Raw genomic sequence first — 22,196 nt, 5'->3', positions numbered from 1 at the left:
ACAGTTGTGCGCAGGAAGTGTGACCGAGTAGAAGATGGCGTGTAATAATGAAGAACCAGGTAAAAATAGCAGAGGATGGTTTCGATCCATCGACCTCTGGGTTATGGGCCCAGCACGCTTCCGCTGCGCCACTCTGCTGATGAACTCAAACCCTTCGTTTGTTACTCTGACCGCTTAACAAGCATTAGATCCCGACCCAATTGCAGGGACTGTGCAAACCATCCACAAAATCAGGTCCGCCAAAATGTGTTCAATTTTCCAATAAACTTCCATTCCCAGGGGTCTCATTGCTTGTAGTGTGGCCGAGCAGCCAAAGGTGCTGGATTAAGACTCCTGCCCCTCAAACAAACTTCCAACAAAGTGTTTACTTGCAGGTAGTGTGGCCGAGCGGTCGAAGGCGCTGGATTTAGGCTCCAGTCTCTCAGGAGGCGTGGGTTCAAATCCCACCACTGCCACTTCAGAGTCATGTAATGTGATCTTCTCTGTTGGTTATGTTTCGTCAGTGGGTAAGGCAATGTTGTTTAGTCAAATTAAAGTCAGTTCAGCTTGTATTTTGCACAACCTCTGCGGCTGCCCTTGGATTCTGCTACAACGGCTCCAGCAGTGCAACCTCTGCGGCTGCTCTTGGATTCTGCTAAAGCTGCGCAAGGCCTGAGGCTGCTTTCAACCCCCGTGTTGCCCCCTGGATGCCCACCAGACTGGCTCCGCTGCGCCTCTCTGCTGATGAACTCCAACACTACAGGATGTTCGGTACTCTCACCGCTTAACAAGACAGGTCTTCAATTGCAACTGGACTATTCTGGTTGTCTTTCAAGATGTTTCGCCTCTGGTTCAAGCAGGCTCTATCATGTTTTGAACAAGGCCAGATAGAACAGCACTAACGTGCATGTTGGTGTGCAACACCAAATATACTCCAAATCAGAGGCGTGCCAAAATTAGTTCAATTTGCCAATAAAGGTCCACTCGTAGACAGTTGTGCGCAGGAAGTGTGACCGATTAGAAGATGGCGTGTAATAATGAAGAAACAGGTAAAAATAGCAGAGGATGGTTTCGATCCACCGACCTCTGGGTTATGGGCCCAGCACGCTTCCGCTGCGCCACTCTGCTGATGAACTCAAATCCTTCGTTCGTTACTCTGACCGCTTAACAAGCATTAGATCCCGACCCAATTGCAGGGACTGTGCAAACCATCCACAAAATCAGGTCCGCCAAAATGTGTTCAATTTTCCAATAAACTTCCGCCCGAGGTCCTCAATTGAAACTGGACTATTCTGGTTGGTTTTCAAGATTCCATTCCCAGGGTTCTCATTGCTTGTAGTGAGGCCGAGCAGCCAAAGGTGCTGGATTAAGGCTCCTGTCCCTCAAACTTCCAACAAAGCATTTGCTTGCAGGTAGTGTGGCCGAGCGGTCGAAGGCGCTGAATTTAGGCTCCAGTCTCTCAGGAGGCGTGGGCTCAAATCCCACCACTGCCACTTCAGAGTCATATAATGTGATCTTCTCTGTTGGTTATGTTTCGTCAGTGGGTAAGGCAATGTTCTTTAGTCAAATTAAAGTCAGTTCAGCTTGTATTTTGCACAACCTCTGCGGCTGCCCTTGGATTCTGCTACAACGGCTCCAGCAGTGCAACCTCTGCGGCTGCTCTTGGATTCTGCTAAAGCTGCGCAAGGCCTGAGGCTGCTTTCAACCCCCGTGTTGCCCCCTGGATGCCCACCAGACTGGCTCCGCTGCGCCTCTCTGCTGATGAACTCCAACACTACAGGATGTTCGGTACTCTCACCGCTTAACAAGACAGGTCTTCAATTGCAACTGGACTATTCTGGTTGTCTTTCAAGATGTTTCGCCTCTGGTTCAAGCAGGCTCTATCATGTTTTGAACAAGGCCAGATAGAACAGCACTAACGTGCATGTTGGTGTGCAACACCAAATATACTCCAAATCAGAGGCGTGCCAAAATTAGTTCAATTTGCCAATAAAGGTCCACTCGTAGACAGTTGTGCGCAGGAAGTGTGACCGATTAGAAGATGGCGTGTAATAATGAAGAAACAGGTAAAAATAGCAGAGGATGGTTTCGATCCACCGACCTCTGGGTTATGGGCCCAGCACGCTTCCGCTGCGCCACTCTGCTGATGAACTCAAACCCTTCGTTCGTTACTCTGACCGCTTAACAAGCATTAGATCCCGACCCAATTGCAGGGACTGTGCAAACCATCCACAAAATCAGGTCCGCCAAAATGTGTTCAATTTTCCAATAAACTTCCGCCCGAGGTCCTCAATTGAAACTGGACTATTCTGGTTGGTTTTCAAGATTCCATTCCCAGGGTTCTCATTGCTTGTAGTGAGGCCGAGCAGCCAAAGGTGCTGGATTAAGGCTCCTGTCCCTCAAACTTCCAACAAAGCATTTGCTTGCAGGTAGTGTGGCCGAGCGGTTGAAGGCGCTGGATTTAGACTCCAGTCTCTCAGGAGGCGTGGGCTCAAATCCCACCACTGCCACTTCAGAGTCATACAATGTGATGTTCTCTGTTGGTTATGTTTTGTCAGTGGGTAAGACAATGTTCTTGAGTCAAACAAAGGTCAGTTCAGCTTGTATTTTAAACAACCTCTGCGGCTGCCCTTGGAATCTGATACAACGGCTCCAGCAGTGCAACCTCTGCGGCTGCTCTTGGATTCTGCTAAAGCTGCGCAAGGCCTGAGGCTGCTTTCAACCCCCGTGTTGCCCCCTGGATGCCCACCAGACTGGCTCTGCTGCGCCTCTCTGCTGATGAACTCCAGCACTACAGTATGTTCGGTACTCTCACAGCTTAACAAGACAGGTCCTCAATTGCAACTGGACTATTCTGGTTTTCTTTCAAGATGTTTCGCCTCTGGTTCAAGCAGGCTCTACCATGTTTTGAACAAGGCCAGATAGAACAGCACTAACGTGCATGTTGGTGTGCAACACCAAATACACTCCAAATCAGAGGCGTGCCAAAATTTGTTCAATTTGCCATTAAACTTCCACTCGTAGACAGTTGTGCGCAGGAAGTGTGACCGAGTAGAAGATGGCGTGTAATAATGAAGAACCAGGTAAAAATAGCAGAGGATGGTTTCGGTCCATCGACCTCTGGATTATGGGCCCAGCACGCTTCCGCTGCGCCACTCTGCTGATGAACTCAAACCCTTCGTTCGTTACTCTGACCGCTTAACAAGCATTAGATCCCGACCCAATTGCAGGGACTGTGCAAACCATCCACAAAATCAGGTCCGCCAAAATGTGTACAATTTTCGAATAAACTTCCATTCCCAGGGGTCTCATTGCTTGTAGTGTGGCCGAGCAGCCAGTGCTGGATTAAGGCTCCTGCCCCTCAAACAAACTTCCAACAAAGTGTTTTCTTGCAGGTAGTGTGGCCGAGCGGTCAAAGGCGCTGGATTTAGGCTCCAGTCTTTCAGGAGGCGTGGGTTCAAATCCCACCACCGCCACTTCAGAGTCATATAATGTGATGTTCTTTGTTGGTTACGTTTTGTCAGTGGGTAAGACAATGTTCTTGAGTCAAATAAAGGTCAGTTCAGCTTGTATTTTGCACAATCTCTGCGGCTGCCCTTGGATTCTGCTACAACGGCTCCAGAAGTGCAACCTCTGCGGCTGCTCTTGGATTCTGCTACAGCTGCGCAAGGCCTGAGGCTGCTTTCATCCCCTTTGTGGCCCCCTAGATGCCCACCAGACTGGCTCCGCTGCGCCTCTCTGCTGATGAACTCCAACACTACAGGATGTTCGGTACTCTCACCGCTTAACAAGACAGGTCCTCAATTGCAACTGGACTATTCTGGTTGTCTTTCAAGATGTTTCGCCTCTGGTTCAAGCAGGCTCTATCATGTTTTGAACAAGGCCAGATAGAACAGCACTAACGTGCATGTTGGTGTGCAACACCAAATATACTCCAAATCAGAGGCGTGCCAAAATTAGTTCAATTTGCCAGTAAAGGTCCACTCGTAGACAGTTGTGCGCAGGAAGTGTGACCGAGTAGAAGATGGCGTGTAATAATGAAGAACCAGGTAAAAATAGCAGAGGATGGTTTCGATCCATCGACCTCTGGGTTATGGGCCCAGCACGCTTCCGCTGCGCCACTCTGCTGATGGATTCAAACCCTTCGTTCGTTACTCTGACCGCTTAACAAGCATTAGATCCCGACCCAATTGCAGGGACTGTGCAAACCATCCACAAAATCAGGTCCGCCAAAATGTGTTCAATTTTCCAATAAACTTCCGCCCGAGGTCCTCAATTGAAACTGGACTATTCTGGTTGGTTTTCAAGATTCCATTCCCAGGGTTCTCATTGCTTGCAGTGAGGCCGAGCAGCCAAAGGTGCTGGATTAAGGCTCCTGTCCCTCAAACAAACTTCCAACAAAGCATTTGCTTGCAGGTAGTGTGGCCGAGCGGTCGAAGGCGATGGATTTAGGCTCCAGTCTCTCAGGAGGCGTGGGCTCAAATCCCACCACTGCCACTTCAGAGTCATATAATGTGATGTTCTCTGTTGGTTATGTTTTGTCAGTGGGTAAGACAATGTTCTTGAGTCAAACAAAGGTCAGTTCAGCTTGTATTTTGCACAACCTCTGCGGCTGCCCTTGGAATCTGATACAACGGCTCCAGCAGTGCAACCTCTGCGGCTGCTCTTGGATTCTGCTAAAGCTGCGCAAGGCCTGAGGCTGCTTTCAACCCCCGTGTTGCCCCCTGGATGCCCACCAGACTGGCTCCGCTGCGCCTCTCTGATGATGAACTCCAACACTACAGTATGTTCGGTACTCTCACCGCTTAACAAGACAGGTCCTCAATTGCAACTGGACTATTCTGGTTGTCTTTCAAGATGTTTCGCCTCTGGTTCAAGCAGGCTCTATCATGTTTTGAACAAGGCCAGAAAGAACAGCACTAACGTGCATGTTGGTGTGCAACACCAAATATACTCCAAATCAGAGGCGTGCCAAAATTAGTTCAATTTGCCAATAAAGGTCCACTCGTAGACAGTTGTGCGCAGGAAGTGTGACCGATTAGAAGATGGCGTGTAATAATGAAGAAACAGGTAAAAATAGCAGAGGATGGTTTCGATCCACCGACCTCTGGGTTATGGGCCCAGCACGCTTCCGCTGCGCCACTCTGCTGATGAACTCAAACCCTTCGTTCGTTACTCTGACCGCTTAACAAGCATTAGATCCCGACCCAATTGCAGGGACTGTGCAAACCATCCACAAAATCAGGTCCGCCAAAATGTGTTCAATTTTCCAATAAACTTCCATTCCCAGGGGTCTCATTGCTTGTAGTGTGGCCGAGCAGCCGGTGCTGGATTAAGGCTCCTGCCCCTCAAACAAACTTCCAACAAAGTGTTTTCTTGCAGGTAGTGTGGCCGAGCGGTCGAAGGCGCTGGATTTAGGCTCCAGTCTCTCAGGAGGCGTGGGTTCAAATCCCACCACTGCCACTTCAGAGTCATATAATGTGATGTTCTCTGTTGGCTGTGTTTTGTCAGTGGGTAAGACAATGTTCTTGAAACAAATAAAGGTCAGTTCAGCTTGTATTTTGCACAACCTCTGCGGCTGCCCTTGGATTCTGCTACGACGGCTCCAGCAGTGCAACTTCTGCGGCTGCTCTTGGATTCTGCTACAGCTGCGCAAGGCCTGAGGCTGCTTTCATCCCCTTTGTGGCCCCCTGGATGCCCACCAGACTGGCTCCGCTGCGCCTCTCTGCTGATGAACTCCAACACTACAGGATGTTCGGTACTCTCACAGCTTAACAAGACAGGTCCTCAATTGCAACTGGACTATTCTGGTTGTCTTTCAAGATGTTTCGCCTCTGGTTCAAGCAGGCTCTATCATGTTTTGAACAAGGCCAGATAGAACAGCACTAAAGTGCATGTTGGTGTGCAACACCTAATATACTCCAAATCAGAGGCGTGCCAAAATTAGTTCAATTTGCCAATAAACGTCCACTCGTAGACAGTTGTGCGCAGGAAGTGTGACCGAGTAGAAGATGGCGTGTAATAATGAAGAACCAGGTAAAAATAGCAGAGGATGGTATCGATCCATCGACCTCTGGGTTATGGGCCCAGCACGCTTCCGCTGCGCCACTCTGCTGATGAACTCAAACCCTTCGTTTGTTACTCTGACCGCTTAACAAGCATTAGATCCCGACCCAATTGCAGGGACTGTGCAAACCATCCACAAAATAAGGTCCGCCAAAATGTGTTCAATTTTCCAATAAACTTCCATTCCCAGGGGTCTCATTGCTTGTAGTGTGGCCGAGCAGCCAGTGCTGGATTAAGCCTCCTGCCCCTCAAACAAACTTCCAACAGAGCGTTTTCTTGCAGGTAGTGTGGGCGAGCGGTCGAAGGTGCTGGATTTAGGCTCCAGTCTCTCAGGAGGCGTGGGTTCAAATCCCACCACTGCCACTTCAGAGTCATATAATGTGATGTTCTCTGTTGGTTATGTTTTGTCAGTGGGTAAGACAATGTTCTTGAGTCAAACAAAGGTCAGTTCAGCTTGTATTTTAAACAACCTGTGCGGCTGCCCTTGGATTCTGCTACAACGGCTCCAGCAGTGCAACCTCTGCGGCTGCTCTTGGATTCTGCTAAAGCTGCGCAAGGCCTGAGGCTGCTTTCAACCCCCGTGTTGCCCCCTGGATGCCCACCAGACTGGCTCCGCTGCGCCTCTCTGCTGATGAACTCCAACACTACAGGATGTTCGGTACTCTCACCGCTTAACAAGACAGGTCTTCAATTGCAACTGGACTATTCTGGTTGTCTTTCAAGATGTTTCGCCTCTGGTTCAAGCAGGCTCTATCATGTTTTGAACAAGGCCAGATAGAACAGCACTAACGTGCATGTTGGTGTGCAACACCAAATATACTCCAAATCAGAGGCGTGCCAAAATTAGTTCAATTTGCCAATAAAGGTCCACTCGTAGACAGTTGTGCGCAGGAAGTGTGACCGATTAGAAGATGGCGTGTAATAATGAAGAAACAGGTAAAAATAGCAGAGGATGGTTTTGATCCACCGACCTCTGGGTTATGGGCCCAGCACGCTTCCGCTGCGCCACTCTGCTGATGAACTCAAACTCTTCGTTTGTTACTCTGACCGCTTAACAAGCATTAGATCCCGACCCAATTGCAGGGACTGTGCAAACCATCCACAAAATCAGGTCCGCCAAAATGTGTTCAATTTTCCAATAAACTTCCGCCCGAGGTCCTCAATTGAAACTGGACTATTCTGGTTGGTTTTCAAGATTCCATTCCCAGGGTTCTCATTGCTTGTAGTGAGGCCGAGCAGCCAAAGGTGCTGGATTAAGGCTCCTGTCCCTCAAACTTCCAACAAAGCGTTTGCTTGCAGGTAGTGTGGCCGAGCGGTCGAAGGCGCTGGATTTAGGCTCCAGTCTCTCAGGAGGCGTGGGCTCAAATCCCACCACTGCCACTTCAGAGTCATATAATGTGATGTTCTCTGTTGGTTATGTTTTGTCAGTGGGTAAGACAATGTTCTTGAGTCAAACAAAGGTCAGTTCAGCTTGTATTTTAAACAACCTCTGCGGCTGCCCTTGGAATCTGATACAACGGCTCCAGCAGTGCAACCTCTGCGGCTGCTCTTGGATTCTGCTAAAGCTGCGCAAGGCCTGAGGCTGCTTTCAACCCCCGTGTGGCCCCCTGGATGCCCACCAGACTGGCTCCGCTGCGCCTCTCTGCTGATGAACTCCAACACTACAGTATGTTCGGTACTCTCACAGCTTAACAAGACAGGTCCTCAATTGCAACTGGACTATTCTGGTTTTCTTTCAAGAATAAGAATAAGAATGCCTTTATTGATCCCACAGTGGGGAAATTTTCATTGTTACAGTAGCAAAGATATAGGTCACACAGGGGCGGCGGCATAATGTGGCCATTAATGTATAACATTGACGGCAAACATTTAGAATCAAACCTATGTAGATATACGCAGTAACATGTGTATATACACATGTGTATACACACCAACCTACATCTACATAAAAAATATGAGGAACACTCATTTCGGCCTGTACATAGTACAGAGGAAAAAAATACTCTAAGTGACAGTGCTGCAGTGCTGTAGTGAAATGTAAGGAACAGCATTGGATAAAAATAAAACTAGACTAACAGTAGTGGGGAATGTTGAGTATTGCACGGTATTACAGTAGTGGGGAATATTGGGTATTGCACGATACGAGCTCAGGTGCAGGACTGCACAATTGCACTAATGACCGCCAGTTTGTAGAGACTACACAACGTTCTTGTTAAAGAGTCTGACAGCAGCAGGCAAGAAGGAACGGCGGAATCTCTCCTTTGCACAGCGAGGGTGTACCAGTCTGTCACTGAAGGTGCTGTGGAGTGCTGTTAGGGTGCCCTGGAGGGGGTGGTCCGGGTTGCCCAGCATTGATGACAGCTTGGCCAACATCCTCCTGTTGTTTCGCCTCTGGTTCAAGCAGGCTCTACCATGTTTTGAACAAGGCCAGATAGAACAGCACTAACGTGCATGTTGGTGTGCAACACCAAATACACTCCAAATCAGAGGCGTGCCAAAATTTGTTCAATTTGCCAATAAACTTCCACTCGTAGACAGTTGTGCGCAGGAAGTGTGACCGAGTAGAAGATGGCGTGTAATAATGAAGAACCAGGTAAAAATAGCAGAGGATGGTTTCGGTCCATCGACCTCTGGATTATGGGCCCAGCACGCTTCCGCTGCGCCACTCTGCTGATGAACTCAAACCCTTCGTTCGTTACTCTGACCGCTTAACAAGCATTAGATCCCGACCCAATTGCAGGGACTGTGCAAACCATCCACAAAATCAGGTCCGCCAAAATGTGTACAATTTTCGAATAAACTTCCATTCCCAGGGGTCTCATTGCTTGTAGTGTGGCCGAGCAGCCAGTGCTGGATTAAGGCTCCTGCCCCTCAAACAAACTTCCAACAAAGCGTTTTCTTGCAGGTAGTGTGGCCGAGCGGTCAAAGGTGCTGGATTTAGGCTCCAGTCTCTCAGGAGGCGTGGGTTCAAATCCCACCACCGCCACTTCAGAGTCATATAATGTGATGTTCTTTGTTGGTTACGTTTTGTCAGTGGGTAAGACAATGTTCTTGAGTCAAATAAAGGTCAGTTCAGCTTGTATTTTGCACAATCTCTGCGGCTGCCCTTGGATTCTGCTACAACGGCTCCAGCAGTGCAACCTCTGCGGCTGCTCTTGGATTCTGCTATAGCTGCGCAAGGCCTGAGGCTGCTTTTAACCCCCGTGTGGCCCCCTGGATGCCCACCAAACTGGCTCCGCTGCGCCTCTCTGCTGATGAACTCCAACACTACAGTATGTTCGGTACTCTCACCGCTTAACAAGCATTAGATCCCGACCCAATTGCAGACACTGTGCAAACCATCCACAAAATCAGGTCCGCCAAAATGTGTTCAATTTTCCAATAAACTTCCATTCCCAGTGTTCTCATTGCTTGTCGTGTGGCCGAGCAGCCAGTGCTGGATTAAGGGTCCTGTCCCTCAAACAAACTTCCAACAAAGCATTTTCTTGCAGGTAGTGTGGCCGAGCGGTCAAAGGCGCTAGATTTAGGCTCCAGTCTCTCAGGAGGCGTGGGCTCAAATCCCACCACTGCCACTTCAGAGTCATACAATGTGATGTTCTCTATTGGTTATGTTTTGTCAGTGGGTAAGACAATGTTCTTGAAACAAATAAAGGTCAGTTCAGCTTGTATTTTGCACAACCTCTGCGGCTGCCCTCGGATTCTGCTACGACGGCTCCAGCAGTGCAACTTCTGCGGCTGCTCTTGGATTCTGCTACAGCTGCGCAAGGCCTGAGGCTGCTTTCATCCCCTTTGTGGCCCCCTGGATGCCCACCAGACTGGCTCCGCTGCGCCTCTCTGCTGATGAACTCCAACACTACAGGATGTTCGGTACTCTCACAGCTTAACAAGACAGGTCCTCAATTGCAACTGGACTATTCTGGTTGTCTTTCAAGATGTTTCGCCTCTGGTTCAAGCAGGCTCTATCATGTTTTGAACAAGGCCAGATAGAACAGCACTAAAGTGCATGTTGGTGTGCAACACGAAATATACTCCAAATCAGAGGCGTGCCAAAATTAGTTCAATTTGCCAATAAAGGTCCACTCGTAGACAGTTGTGCGCAGGAAGTGTGACCGATTAGAAGATGGCGTGTAATAATGAAGAAACAGGTAAAAATAGCAGAGGATGGTTTCGATCCACCGACCTCTGGGTTATGGGCCCATAAAGCTTCCGCTGCGCCACTCTGCTGATGAACTCAAACCCTTCGTTCGTTACTTTGACCGCTTAACAAGCATTAGATCCCGACCCAATTGCAGGGACTGTGCAAAGCATCCACAAAATCAGGTCCGCCAAAATGTGTTCAATTTTCCAATAAACTTCCATTCCCAGGGGTCTCATTGCTTTTAGTGTGGCCGAGCAGCCAAAGGTGCTGGATTAAGGCTCCTGCCCCTCAAACAAACTTCCAACAAAGCATTTTCTTGCAGGTAGTGTGGCCGAGCGGTCGAAGGCGCTGGATTTAGGCTCCAGTCACTCAGGAGGCGTGGGCTCAAATCCCACCACTGCCACTTCAGAGTCATATAATGTGATGTTCTCTGTTGGTTGTGTTTTGTCAGTGGGTAAGACAATGTTCTTGAGTCAAACAAAGGTCAGTTCAGCTTGTATTTTGCACAACCTCTGCGGCTGCCCTTGGAATCTGATACAACGGCTCCAGCAGTGCAACCTCTGCGGCTGCTCTTGGATTCTGCTAAAGCTGCGCAAGGCCTGAGGCTGCTTTCAACCCCCGTGTTGCCCCCTGGATGCCCACCAGACTGGCTCCGCTGCGCCTCTCTGCTGATGAACTCCAACACTACAGTATGTTCGGTACTCTCACAGCTTAACAAGACAGGTCCTCAATTGCAACTGGACTATTGTGGTTTTCTTTCAAGATGTTTCGCCTCTGGTTCAAGCAGGCTCTACCATGTTTTGAACAAGGCCAGATAGAACAGCGCTAACGTGCATGTTGGTGTGCAACACCAAATACACTCCAAATCAGAGGCGTGCCAAAATTTGTTCAATTTGCCAATAAACTTCCACTCGTAGATAGTTGTGCACAGGAAGTGTGACCGAGTAGAAGATGGCGTGTAATAATGAAGAACCAGGTAAAAATAGCAGAGGATGGTTTCGATCCATCGACCTCTGGGTTATGGGCCCAGCACGCTTCCGCTGCGCCACTCTGCTGATGAACTCAAACCCTTCGTTCGTTACTCTGACCGCTTAACAAGCATTAGATCCCGACCCAATTGCAGGGACTGTGCAAACCATCCACAAAATCAGGTCCGCCAAAATGTGTTCAATTTTCCAATAAACTTCCATTCCCAGGGGTCTCATTGCTTGTAGTGTGGCCGAGCAGCCAAAGGTGCTGGATTAAGGCTCCTGCCCCTCAAACAAACTTCCAACAAAGCGTTTTCTTGCAGGTAGTGTGGCCGAGCGGTCGAAGGCGCTGGATTTAGGCTCCAGTCACTCAGGAGGCGTGGGTTCAAATCCCACCACTGCCACTTCAGAGTCATATAATGTGATCTTCTCTGTTGGTTATGTTTTGTCAGTGGGTAAGACAATGTTCTTGAGTCAAATAAAGTTCAGTTCAGCTTGTATTTTGCACAACCTGTGCGGCTGCCCTTGGATTCTGCTACAACGGCTCCAGCAGTGCAACCTCTGCGGCTGCTCTTGGATTCTGCTAAAGCTGCGCAAGGCCTGAGGCTGCTTTCAACCCCCGTGTGGCCCCCTGGATGCCCACCAGACTGGCTCCGCTGCGCCTCTCTGCTGATGAACTCCAACACTACAGTATGTTCGGTAATCTCACAGCTTAACAAAACAGGTCTTCAATTGCAACTGGACTATTCTGGTTGTCTTTCAAGATGTTTCGCCTCTGGTTCAAGCAGGCTCTATCATGTTTTGAACAAGGCCAGATAGAACAGCACTAACGTGCATGTTGGTGTGCAACACCAAATACACTCCAAATCAGAGGCGTGCCATATATTTGTTCAATTTGCCAATAAACGTCCACTCGTAGACAGTTGTGCGCAGGAAGTGTGACCGAGTAGAAGATGGCGTGTAATAATGAAGAACCAGGTAAAAATAGCAGAGGATGGTTTCGATCCATCGACCTCTGGGTTATGGGCCCAGCACGCTTCCGCTGCGCCACTCTGCTGATGACCTCAAACCCTTCGTTTGTTACTCTGACCGCTTAACAAGCATTAGATCCCGACCCAATTGCAGGGACTGTGCAAACCATCCACAAAATCAGGTCCGCCAAAATGTGTTCAATTTTCCAATAAACTTCCATTCCCAGGGGTCTCATTGCTTGTAGTGTGGCCGAGCAGCCAAAGGTGCTGGATTAAGCCTCCTGCCCCTCAAACAAACTTCCAACAAAGCGTTTTCTTTCAGGTAGTGTGGCCGAGCGGTCGAAGGCGCTGGATTTAGGCTCCAGTCTCTCAGGAGGTGTGGGTTCAAATCCCACCACTGCCACTTCAGAGTCATATAATGTGATGTTCTCTGTTGGTTATGTTTCGTCAGTGGGTAAGGCAATGTTCTTGAGTCAAATTAAAGTCAGTTCAGCTTGTATTTTGCACAACCTCTGCGGCTGCCCTTGGATTCTGCTACAACGGCTCCAGCAGTGCAACCTCTGCGGCTGCTCTTGGATTCTGCTAAAGCTGCACAAGGCCTGAGGCTGCTTTCAACCCCCGTGTGGCCCCCTGGATGCCCACCAGACTGGCTCCGCTGCGCCTCTCTGCTGATGAACTCCAACACTACAGTATGTTCGGTACTCTCACCGCTTAACAAGCATTAGATCCCGACCCAATTGCAGGGACTGTGCAAACCATCCACAAAATCAGGTCCGCCAAATTGTGTTCAATTTTCCAATAAACTTCCATTCCCAGTGTTCTCATTGCTTGTCGTGTGGCCGAGCAGCCAGTGCTGGATTAAGGGTCCTGTCCCTCAAACAAACTTCCAACAAAGCATTTTCTTGCAGGTAGTGTGGCCGAGCGGTCGAAGGCGCTAGATTTAGGCTCCAGTCTCTCAGGAGGCGTGGGTTCAAAAAATCCACCACTGCCACTTAGAGTCAGATAATGTGATGTTCTCTGTTGGTTATGTTTTGTCAGTGGGTAAGACAATGTTCTTGAGTCAAATAAAGGTCAGTTCAGCTTGTATTTCTTCACAACCTCTGCGGCTGCCCTTGGATTCTGCTACGACTCCAGCAGTGAAACCTCTGCGGCTGCTCTTGGATTCTGCTATGGCTGCGCAAGGCCTGAGATTGCTTTCATCCCCTTTGTGGCCCCCTGGATGCCCACCAGACTGGCTCCGCTGCGCCACTCTGCTGATGAACTCCAACACTACAGTATGTTCGGTACTCTCACCGCTTAACAAGACAGGTCCTCAATTGCAACTGGACTATTCTGGTTGTCTTTCAAGATGTTTCGCCTCTGGTTCAAGCAGGCTCTATCATGTTTTGAACAAGGCCAGGTAGAACAGCACTAACGTGCATGTTGGTGTGCAACACCAAATACACTCCAAATCAGAGGCGTGCCAAAATTTGTTCAATTTGCCAATAAACTTCCACTCGTAGACAGTTGTGCGCAGGAAGTGTGACCGAGTAGAAGATGGCGTGTAATAATGAAGAACCAGGTAAAAATAGCAGAGGATGGTTTCGATCCATCGACCTCTGGGTTATGGGCCCAGCACGCTTCCGCTGCGCCACTCTGCTGATGAACTCAAGCCCTTCGTTCGTTACTCTGACCGCTTAACAAGCATTAGATCCCGACCCAATTGCAGGGACTGTGCAAACCATCCACAAAATCAGGTCCGCCAAAATGTGTTCAATTTTCCAATAAACTTCCATTCCCAGTGTTCTCATTGCTTGTCGTGTGGCCGAGCAGCCAGTGCTGGATTAAGGGTCCTGTCCCTCAAACAAACTTCCAACAAAGCATTTTCTTGCAGGTAGTGTGGCCGAGCGGTCGAAGGCGCTGGATTTAGGCTCCAGTCTCTCAGGAGGTGTGGGTTCAAATCCCACCACTGCCTCTTCAGAGTCATATGATGTGATGTTCTCTGTTGGTTATGTTTTGTCAGTGGGTAAGACAATGTTCTTGAGTCAAATAAAGGTCAGTTCAGCTTGTATTTTGCACAATCTCTGCGGCTGCCCTTGGATTCTGCTACAACGGCTCCAGCAGTGCAACCTCTGCGGCTGCTCTTGGATTCTGCTAAAGCTGCGCAAGGCCTGAGGCTGCTTTCAACCCCCGTGTGGCCCCCTGGATGCCCACCAGACTGGCTCCGCTGCGCCTCTCTGCTGATGAACTCCAACACTACAGTATGTTCGGTACTCTCACCGCTTAACAAGACAGGTCCTCAATTGCAACTGGACTATTCTGGTTGTCTTTCAAGATGTTTCGCCTCTGGTTCAAGCAGGCTCTATCATGTTTTGAACAAGGCCAGATAGAACAGCACTAACGTGCATGTTGGTGTGCAACACCAAATACACTCCAAATCAGAGGCGTGCCAAAATTTGTTCAATTTGCCAATAAACGTCCACTCGTAGACAGTTGTGCGCAGGAAGTGTGACCGAGTAGAAGATGGCGTGTAATAATGAAGAACCAGGTAAAAATAGCAGAGGATGGTTTCGATCCATCGACCTCTGGGTTATGGGCCCAGCACGCTTCCGCTGCGCCACTCTGCTGATGAACTCAAACCCTTTGTTCGTTACTCTGACCGCTTAACAAGCATTAGATCCCGACCCAATTGCACGGACTGTGCAAACCATCCACAAAATCAGGTCCGCCAAAATGTGTTCAATTTTCCAATAAACTTCCATTCCCAGGGGTCTCATTGCTTGTAGTGTGGCCGAGCAGCCAAAGGTGCTGGATTAAGGCTCCTGCCGCTCAAACAAACTTCCAACAAAGCGTTTTCTTGCAGGTAGTGTGGCCGAGCGGTCGAAGGTGCTGGATTTAGGCTCCAGTCACTCAGGAGGCGTGGGTTCAAATCCCACCACTGCCACTTCAGAGTCATATAATGTGATCTTCTCTGTTGGTTATGTTTTGTCAGTGGGTAAGACAATGTTCTTGAGTCAAATAAAGTTCAGTTCAGCTTGTATTTTGCACAACCTGTGCGGCTGCCCTTGGATTCTGCTACAACGGCTCCAGCAGTGCAACCTCTGCGGCTGCTCTTGGATTCTGCTAAAGCTGCGCAAGGCCTGAGGCTGCTTTCAACCCCCGTGTGGCCCCCTGGATGCCCACCAGACTGGCTCCGCTGCGCCTCTCTGCTGATGAACTCCAACACTACAGTATGTTCGGTAATCTCACAGCTTAACAAAACAGGTCTTCAATTGCAACTGGACTATTCTGGTTGTCTTTCAAGATGTTTCGCCTCTGGCTCAAGCAGGCTCTATCATGTTTTGAACAAGGCCAGATAGAACAGCACTAACGTGCATGTTGGTGTGCAACACCAAATACACTCCAAATCAGAGGCGTGCCATATATTTGTTCAATTTGCCAATAAACGTCCACTCGTAGACAGTTGTGCGCAGGAAGTGTGACCGAGTAGAAGATGGCGTGTAATAATGAAGAACCAGGTAAAAATAGCAGAGGATGGTTTCGATCCATCGACCTCTGGGTTATGGGCCCAGCACGCTTCCGCTGCGCCACTCTGCTGATGACCTCAAACCCTTCGTTTGTTACTCTGACCGCTTAACAAGCATTAGATCCCGACCCAATTGCAGGGACTGTGCAAACCATCCACAAAATCAGGTCCGCCAAAATGTGTTCAATTTTCCAATAAACTTCCATTCCCAGGGGTCTCATTGCTTGTAGTGTGGCCGAGCAGCCAAAGGTGCTGGATTAAGCCTCCTGCCCCTCAAACAAACTTCCAACAAAGCGTTTTCTTTCAGGTAGTGTGGCCGAGCGGTCGAAGGCGCTGGATTTAGGCTCCAGTCTCTCAGGAGGCGTGGGTTCAAATCCCACCACTGCCACTTCAGAGTCATATAATGTGATGTTCTCTGTTGGTTATGTTTCGTCAGTGGGTAAGGCAATGTTCTTGAGTCAAATTAAAGTCAGTTCAGCTTGTATTTTGCACAACCTCTGCGGCTGCCCTTGGATTCTGCTACAACGGCTCCAGCAGTGCAACCTCTGCGGCTGCTCTTGGATTCTGCTAAAGCTGCACAAGGCCTGAGGCTGCTTTCAACCCCCGTGTGGCCCCCTGGATGCCCACCAGACTGGCTCCGCTGCGCCTCTCTGCTGATGAACTCCAACACTACAGTATGTTCGGTACTCTCACCGCTTAACAAGCATTAGATCCCGACCCAATTGCAGGGACTGTGCAAACCATCCACAAAATCAGGTCCGCCAAATTGTGTTCAATTTTCCAATAAACTTCCATTCCCAGTGTTCTCATTGCTTGTCGTGTGGCCGAGCAGCCAGTGCTGGATTAAGGGTCCTGTCCCTCAAACAAACTTCCAACAAAGCATTTTCTTGCAGGTAGTGTGGCCGAGCGGTCGAAGGCGCTAGATTTAGGCTCCAGTCTCTCAGGAGGCGTGGGTTCAAAAAATCCACCACTGCCACTTCAGAGTCAGATAATGTGATGTTCTCTGTTGGTTATGTTTTGTCAGTGGGTAAGACAATGTTCTTGAGTCAAATAAAGTTCAGTTCAGCTTGTATTTTGCACAACCTGTGCGGCTGCCCTTGGATTCTGCTACAACGGCTCCAGCAGTGCAACCTCTGCGGCTGCTCTTGGATTCTGCTAAAGCTGCGCAAGGCCTGAGGCTGCTTTCATCCCCCGTGTGGCCCTCTGGATGCCCACCAGATTGGCTCCGCTGTGCCTCTCTGCTGATGAACTCCAACACTACAGTATGTTCGGTACTCTCACCGCTTAACAAGACAGGTTCTCAATTGCAACTGGACTATTCTGGTTGTCTTTCAAGATGTTTCGCCTCTGGTTCAATCAGGCTCTATCATGTTTTGAACAATGCCAGCTAGAACAGCACTAACGTGCATGTTGGTGTGCAACACCAAATATACTCCAAATCAGAGGCGTGCCAAGATTAGTTCAATTTGCCAATAAACGTCCACTCGTAGACAGTTGTGCGCAGGAAGTGTGACCGAGTAGAAGCTGGCGTGTAATAATGAAGAACCAGGTAAAAATTGCAGAGGACGGTTTCGATCCATCGACCTCTGAGTTATGGGCCCAGCACCCTTACGCTGCGCCACTCTGCTGATGAACTCAAACCCTTCGTTGAGTACTCTGACCGCTTAACAAGCATTAGATCCCGACCCAATTGCAGGGACTGTGCAAACCATCCACAAAATCAGGTCCTTCAAAAGGTGTTCAATTTTCCAATAAACTTCCAATCCCAGGGTTCTCATTGCAACACTACAGTATGTTTGGTACTCTGGTATACAAAAGTACTCTGCTGCTGAAGTCAAAGTAGTTTGTTCTGGCCTCTCGTCATTTGAGAATTAGGTCCCGACCGTATCTCAACAGGATTGTTCTTTTTATCCATCCATCCATTATCTATACCTCTTTATCATCGCGAGGGTCGCTCTGAAGCTATTTTACCTCTGATCTGAGCAGGATTCATCATGTTATGAACAAGGCTAGGTAGTACAGAACAAACCTGGATGTTGCTGTAGAAACCACTATGTACAGTATTCTTCCGAGTAAGGTGTAAATTAATTTTTTTTCTGACTAAACCTCCACGCCAAGCTTTGTCTCCCAGGTAGTGTGGCCGAGCGGTCAAAGGCGCTGGATTAAGGCTCCAGTCTCTAAGGAGGCGTGGGTTCAAATCCCACCACTGCCATTTTGCAGGCAACTAAGGTGATATTTTGGGTTGGTGAACGTTTGTCAATGGTTAAGACAATCTTCTTGAGAAAAATAAAGGTCAGTTTGTATTTTGTCCACTTGCTGCCATAGCGTATGAGGCCTCATCAAAGTTTTTCCCTAATTATCAACATCATAAAGTTTCATGCTAATCTGGAGTGCCAATTTAAACGGCAACTACACTGTGGATTCAGAATGAGACAAGTGAAAGAAGGGACATTGTTCCAATGTTTAGTCGGTGACTTGAGGAAGGGTCATTTTCAATGTTCCGCAGCCGAGGAGTAGACAATTCTTAATTTCAACATATTTTTAAAGAGCAACACTTGATAGGAGTCCTACTGGATGATCATTTTAGTGTTATGCTATTAAATGTCTAACTCCAGATAGCATATATACACAGTATTTTTCTTCAAGATTGACACTTGAAAGGAATATTACATTTCGGCGTACAAAATATTAAAATAACGAACAACCAGGTAAAAATAGCAGAGGACGGTTTCAACCCATCGACCTCTGGGTTAGGGGCCCAGCACGCTTCCGCTGCGCCACTCTGCTGCTGAGCTCCAGGTAATTTATTCTGTCTTCTCATCACTTAACAAGCATTGGGTCCTTACCCGACCCTATGTGAACAGGATTGCTCTGGTTTCCTCTGAAGCCATTTCACCTCTGATCTGAGTAGGATTTATCATGTTATGAACAAGGCTAGGTAGTACAGAGCAAACCTGGATGTTGCTGTGGAAACCATGATCCTCCAGTTTTTGAAAACATTTCCCAAGAAATCCCATTTCAAGGAAGTTCTGAGCAGGTAGTGTGGCTGAGTGGTCAAAGGCACTGGATTAAGGCTCTAGTCTCTCAAGAGGTGTTGGTTCAAATCCCACCAGTGCCACTTCTGAATAAACTCATGAGATGTCCTCTACTGTACAGATTTTGTCAGAGACCCAGACAGGATTCTTGACTGAAAAAAAATACGTGTTTTTTTCAAAAAGGGGAAGTATTTGATTTTCTGTTTGTATTTTGTCCTCTTGCTGCTGTCAAGTATTAGCACCAATGAAGATATTTCCCAAAATATCAATATTTGGCTTTCACGCTAACCCGGACTGCCAATTTAATTGATAACTACACTTTAGATTCAGAAAGAGACTGGTGAAAGAAGGAACATTTTTCCAATGTGAGGTAAATGAATTGAGGAAAGGTCATTTCCCATGTGCCACAACTGTTGAATAGACAATGCTTAAGTTCAATACACAGTATTTCTCTTCAACATTAACCCTTGAACGGAATGTTACATCTTGCCGTACATAATATTACAATAATGAAGAACCAGGTAAAAGCAGCAGAGGATGGTTTCGATCCATCGACCTCTGGTTATAGGCCCAGCACGCTTCCGCTGCTCCACTCTGCTGCTGTATTCAAACCCTTAAACTACAGGATGTTCGGTACTCTCACCGCTTAACGACAGGTCTTCAATTGCAACTGGACTATTCTGGTTGTCTTTCAAGATGTTTCGCCTCTGGTTCAAGCAGGCTCTATCATGTTTTGAACAAGGCCAGATAGAACAGCACTAACGTGCATGTTGGTGTGCAACACCAAATATACTCCAAATCAGAGGCGTGCCAAAATTAGTTCAATTTGCCAATAAAGGTCCACTCGTAGACAGTTGTGCGCAGGAAGTGTGACCGATTAGAAGATGGCGTGTAATAATGAAGAAACAGGTAAAAATAGCAGAGGATGGTTTCGATCCACCGACCTCTGGGTTATGGGCCCAGCACGCTTCCGCTGCGCCACTCTGCTGATGAACTCAAACCCTTCGTTCGTTACTCTGACCGCTTAACAAGCATTAGATCCCGACCCAATTGCAGGGACTGTGCAAACCATCCACAAAATCAGGTCCGCCAAAATGTGTTCAATTTTCCAATAAACTTCCATTCCCAGGGGTCTCATTGCTTGTAGTGTGGTCGAGCGGCCGTGCTGGGTTAAGGCTTCCGTCCCTCAAACACACTTCCAACACCCCATTCTCTTGGAGGTAGTGTGGCTGAGCGGTCGAAGGCGCTGGATTTAGGCTCCAGTCTCTCAGGAGGTGTGGGTTCAAATCTCACCACTCCCAATTTGGAGTCAGGTAGTGTGATTTTCTCTGTCGGTTATGTTTTTTCAGTGGGTAAGACAATGTCATGTCATGTCATCTTCCAAACCGCTTATCCTATATAGGGTCGCGGTGAGTTGCTGGAGCCTATCCCAGCCGTCAATGGGCGAAGGCAGACTACACCCCGAACTGGTCGCCAGCCAGTCGCAGGGCACACATAGACACTGTCACTGAGCGGGAATTGATCCCACGCTGCCCGCACACAACTCAGGCGTGTGTACCACTACACTATCAGCGGTAAGACAATGTTCTTGAGTCAAATAAAGGTCAGTTCAGCTTGTATTTTGCGCAACCTCTGCGGCTGCCCTTGGATTCTGCTACGACGGCTCCAGCAGTGCAACCTCTGCGGCTGCTCTTGGATTCTGCTACAGCTGCGCAAGGCCTGAGGCTGCCTTCATCCCCTGTGTGGCCCACTGGATGCCCACCGGACTGGCTGCGCCAAGACCCTCTCATCTGGCCTCCAGGTCGCCCACCAGACTGGTCCAGCCACTACCCTCTCGTCAGGCCTCCTGGACGCCCACTGGACTCCCCGCCAAGAACCTTGTGTCTGGCCTTCGGGGGGGCCACTGTTATGACGGGTTGTTTACGTGTTGTATCAGTTGCTCTGCAGATGTTATGGTCCTTTTATTCTTTATGATGTCGTATATGCTTAAAGTCTTACAGTTTAAAAGTTTGAGTTAAACATTGCCTGCCAAAAGTATAAATAGTGCACCACAAAAAAACAACCAGGGGCCGGATAGCAGAGGATGGTTTCAATCCATCGACCTCTGGGTTATGGGCCCAGCACGCTTCCGCTGCTGAACTCAAACACTTCGTTCGGTACTCTAACCACTTAAGAAGCATTAGATCCCGACCCAATTGCAGTAACTGCAAACCACAAAATCAGGTCCAAAACGTCTTCAATTTTCCAACAAACTTCCATTCCCAGGGTTCTCAATCCTTGTAGTGTGGCCGAGCGGCCAAAGGTGCTGGGTTAAGGCTCCCCTGTCTCTAGAGGTGTTGGTTCAAACCCCACCGCTGCTAGTTCTCTATCAATAGAGCTGTTGTCTGAAATTTGTCGGTCCCCCAGACAATGTTCTTGAGTGAAATGAAGTCGTCTTTCTGACACAAAATTGAGCTATTTTTTTTTTTTTTGTATTTTGTCCTCTGGCTTACAAAAAGAATTCATGGTGTTACACTAAATACACAACTAGGTCCCAAAGAGCAGACGATTATTTCAATTTTCGACCTCTGGGTTATGGACACTGCACGCTATGGCTGCACCACTCTGCAGTTGAGCGCCACCAGTTTGTTCTGTCCTCTCGTCGCTGAACAAGCATTATGTCCTGACCAAATTGCAACAAGATTGGTCTGGGTGTCTTTGAAGCCATTTCAGCTCTGATCTGATCTGATCTGAGCAGGCTTTATCACGTTATGGCTCGGTAGAACAGCACAAACCTGGATTTTGTTGTGCAATCCAGTGTAAATGTAATTTTCTTCCCCAAGAAACTTCCAGCAAGACCTTCTCTTGCAGGTAGTATGGCCGAGCAGTCAAAGGCGCAGAACTTAGGCTCCAGTCTCTCAGGAGGTGTGGGTTCAAATCCCACCACTGCCATTTTGCAGGCAACTAAGGTGATATTCTTGGTTGATGAACTTTTGTCAATGGACAAAAAAGACAATTTTATTGACCACTTGCTGCCATAGCGTATGAGGCCTCTGGGACCTCCGGGTTATGGGCTCAGCACGCTTCCGCTGCCCCACTCTGCAACTGAATTCCAACCATTCGTTCGGTCCTCTCACCACTTAACAAGCATTAGGTCCCGACCCAACTGCAACTGGACTGTTCTGATTGTCTTTCAAGCCAGTTCGCCTCTGATCCAAACAGGCTTTATCATGTTTTGAACAAGGCTAGAAAGTACAGCACTAATCTGGATGTTAGTGTGCAAACCATCCTCCAAATCAGTTGCCCCCAAAATTTCAATTTTTCAACAAACTTCCATTCCCAGGTAAACGACTGCAGGTAGTTTTGCCGAGCGGTCAAAGTCTCTTGATTGCGGCTTCAGTCTTTTAGGAGGAATGGGTTCAAATCCAAACATTGCCGGTTCTTCATCAATCGAGCTGTTGTCCAAATTTCATCACTGCCCCAGAGAAGGTTCTTGACTTGATGGGAGAGATGGATGACGAATCAACAGCCGAGTGGGAGACGCTAGGCAATACT

The 22,196-nt window shown here is 48.3% G+C and overlaps 17 non-coding genes across 17 annotated transcripts; all 17 read left to right on the top strand.

Moving 5' to 3' along the window:
* Positions 1–373: 373 nt before the first annotated feature.
* On the top strand, positions 374–455 carry trnal-uag (transfer RNA leucine (anticodon UAG)). Its single transcript has one exon. It is a non-coding gene; the product is annotated as a tRNA-Leu (tRNA).
* Positions 456–1,390: 935 nt separating this feature from the next.
* trnal-uag (transfer RNA leucine (anticodon UAG)) lies at positions 1,391–1,472 on the top strand. The gene has a single exon. It is a non-coding gene; the product is annotated as a tRNA-Leu (tRNA).
* A 935-nt stretch (positions 1,473–2,407) lies between these two features.
* Positions 2,408–2,489, top strand: trnal-uag (transfer RNA leucine (anticodon UAG)). The gene has a single exon. It is a non-coding gene; the product is annotated as a tRNA-Leu (tRNA).
* An 884-nt stretch (positions 2,490–3,373) lies between these two features.
* trnal-uag (transfer RNA leucine (anticodon UAG)) lies at positions 3,374–3,455 on the top strand. The gene has a single exon. It is a non-coding gene; the product is annotated as a tRNA-Leu (tRNA).
* A 939-nt stretch (positions 3,456–4,394) lies between these two features.
* trnal-uag (transfer RNA leucine (anticodon UAG)) lies at positions 4,395–4,476 on the top strand. The gene has a single exon. It is a non-coding gene; the product is annotated as a tRNA-Leu (tRNA).
* Positions 4,477–5,360: 884 nt separating this feature from the next.
* Positions 5,361–5,442, top strand: trnal-uag (transfer RNA leucine (anticodon UAG)). The gene has a single exon. It is a non-coding gene; the product is annotated as a tRNA-Leu (tRNA).
* Positions 5,443–6,326: 884 nt separating this feature from the next.
* Positions 6,327–6,408, top strand: trnal-uag (transfer RNA leucine (anticodon UAG)). Its single transcript has one exon. It is a non-coding gene; the product is annotated as a tRNA-Leu (tRNA).
* Positions 6,409–7,343: 935 nt separating this feature from the next.
* Positions 7,344–7,425, top strand: trnal-uag (transfer RNA leucine (anticodon UAG)). The gene has a single exon. It is a non-coding gene; the product is annotated as a tRNA-Leu (tRNA).
* A 1,524-nt stretch (positions 7,426–8,949) lies between these two features.
* trnal-uag (transfer RNA leucine (anticodon UAG)) lies at positions 8,950–9,031 on the top strand. Its single transcript has one exon. It is a non-coding gene; the product is annotated as a tRNA-Leu (tRNA).
* A 504-nt stretch (positions 9,032–9,535) lies between these two features.
* Positions 9,536–9,617, top strand: trnal-uag (transfer RNA leucine (anticodon UAG)). The gene has a single exon. It is a non-coding gene; the product is annotated as a tRNA-Leu (tRNA).
* Positions 9,618–10,504: 887 nt separating this feature from the next.
* trnal-uag (transfer RNA leucine (anticodon UAG)) lies at positions 10,505–10,586 on the top strand. The gene has a single exon. It is a non-coding gene; the product is annotated as a tRNA-Leu (tRNA).
* Positions 10,587–11,473: 887 nt separating this feature from the next.
* Positions 11,474–11,555, top strand: trnal-uag (transfer RNA leucine (anticodon UAG)). The gene has a single exon. It is a non-coding gene; the product is annotated as a tRNA-Leu (tRNA).
* An 888-nt stretch (positions 11,556–12,443) lies between these two features.
* Positions 12,444–12,525, top strand: trnal-uag (transfer RNA leucine (anticodon UAG)). The gene has a single exon. It is a non-coding gene; the product is annotated as a tRNA-Leu (tRNA).
* A 1,469-nt stretch (positions 12,526–13,994) lies between these two features.
* trnal-uag (transfer RNA leucine (anticodon UAG)) lies at positions 13,995–14,076 on the top strand. Its single transcript has one exon. It is a non-coding gene; the product is annotated as a tRNA-Leu (tRNA).
* Positions 14,077–14,963: 887 nt separating this feature from the next.
* On the top strand, positions 14,964–15,045 carry trnal-uag (transfer RNA leucine (anticodon UAG)). The gene has a single exon. It is a non-coding gene; the product is annotated as a tRNA-Leu (tRNA).
* Positions 15,046–15,933: 888 nt separating this feature from the next.
* Positions 15,934–16,015, top strand: trnal-uag (transfer RNA leucine (anticodon UAG)). The gene has a single exon. It is a non-coding gene; the product is annotated as a tRNA-Leu (tRNA).
* Positions 16,016–17,757: 1,742 nt separating this feature from the next.
* On the top strand, positions 17,758–17,839 carry trnal-aag (transfer RNA leucine (anticodon AAG)). The gene has a single exon. It is a non-coding gene; the product is annotated as a tRNA-Leu (tRNA).
* The last annotated feature ends 4,357 nt before the right edge of the window (positions 17,840–22,196 follow it).

This window comes from Filicampus tigris, chromosome 2 (genome assembly GCF_054856515.1).
Source record: "Filicampus tigris isolate MCC_2025a chromosome 2, RoL_Ftig_1.0, whole genome shotgun sequence".
Taxonomy (NCBI): Eukaryota; Metazoa; Chordata; class Actinopteri; order Syngnathiformes; family Syngnathidae; genus Filicampus; species Filicampus tigris.
Note: the sequence above shows the minus strand (reverse complement) of the source record. Positions and strands in the feature narration are given on the sequence as shown.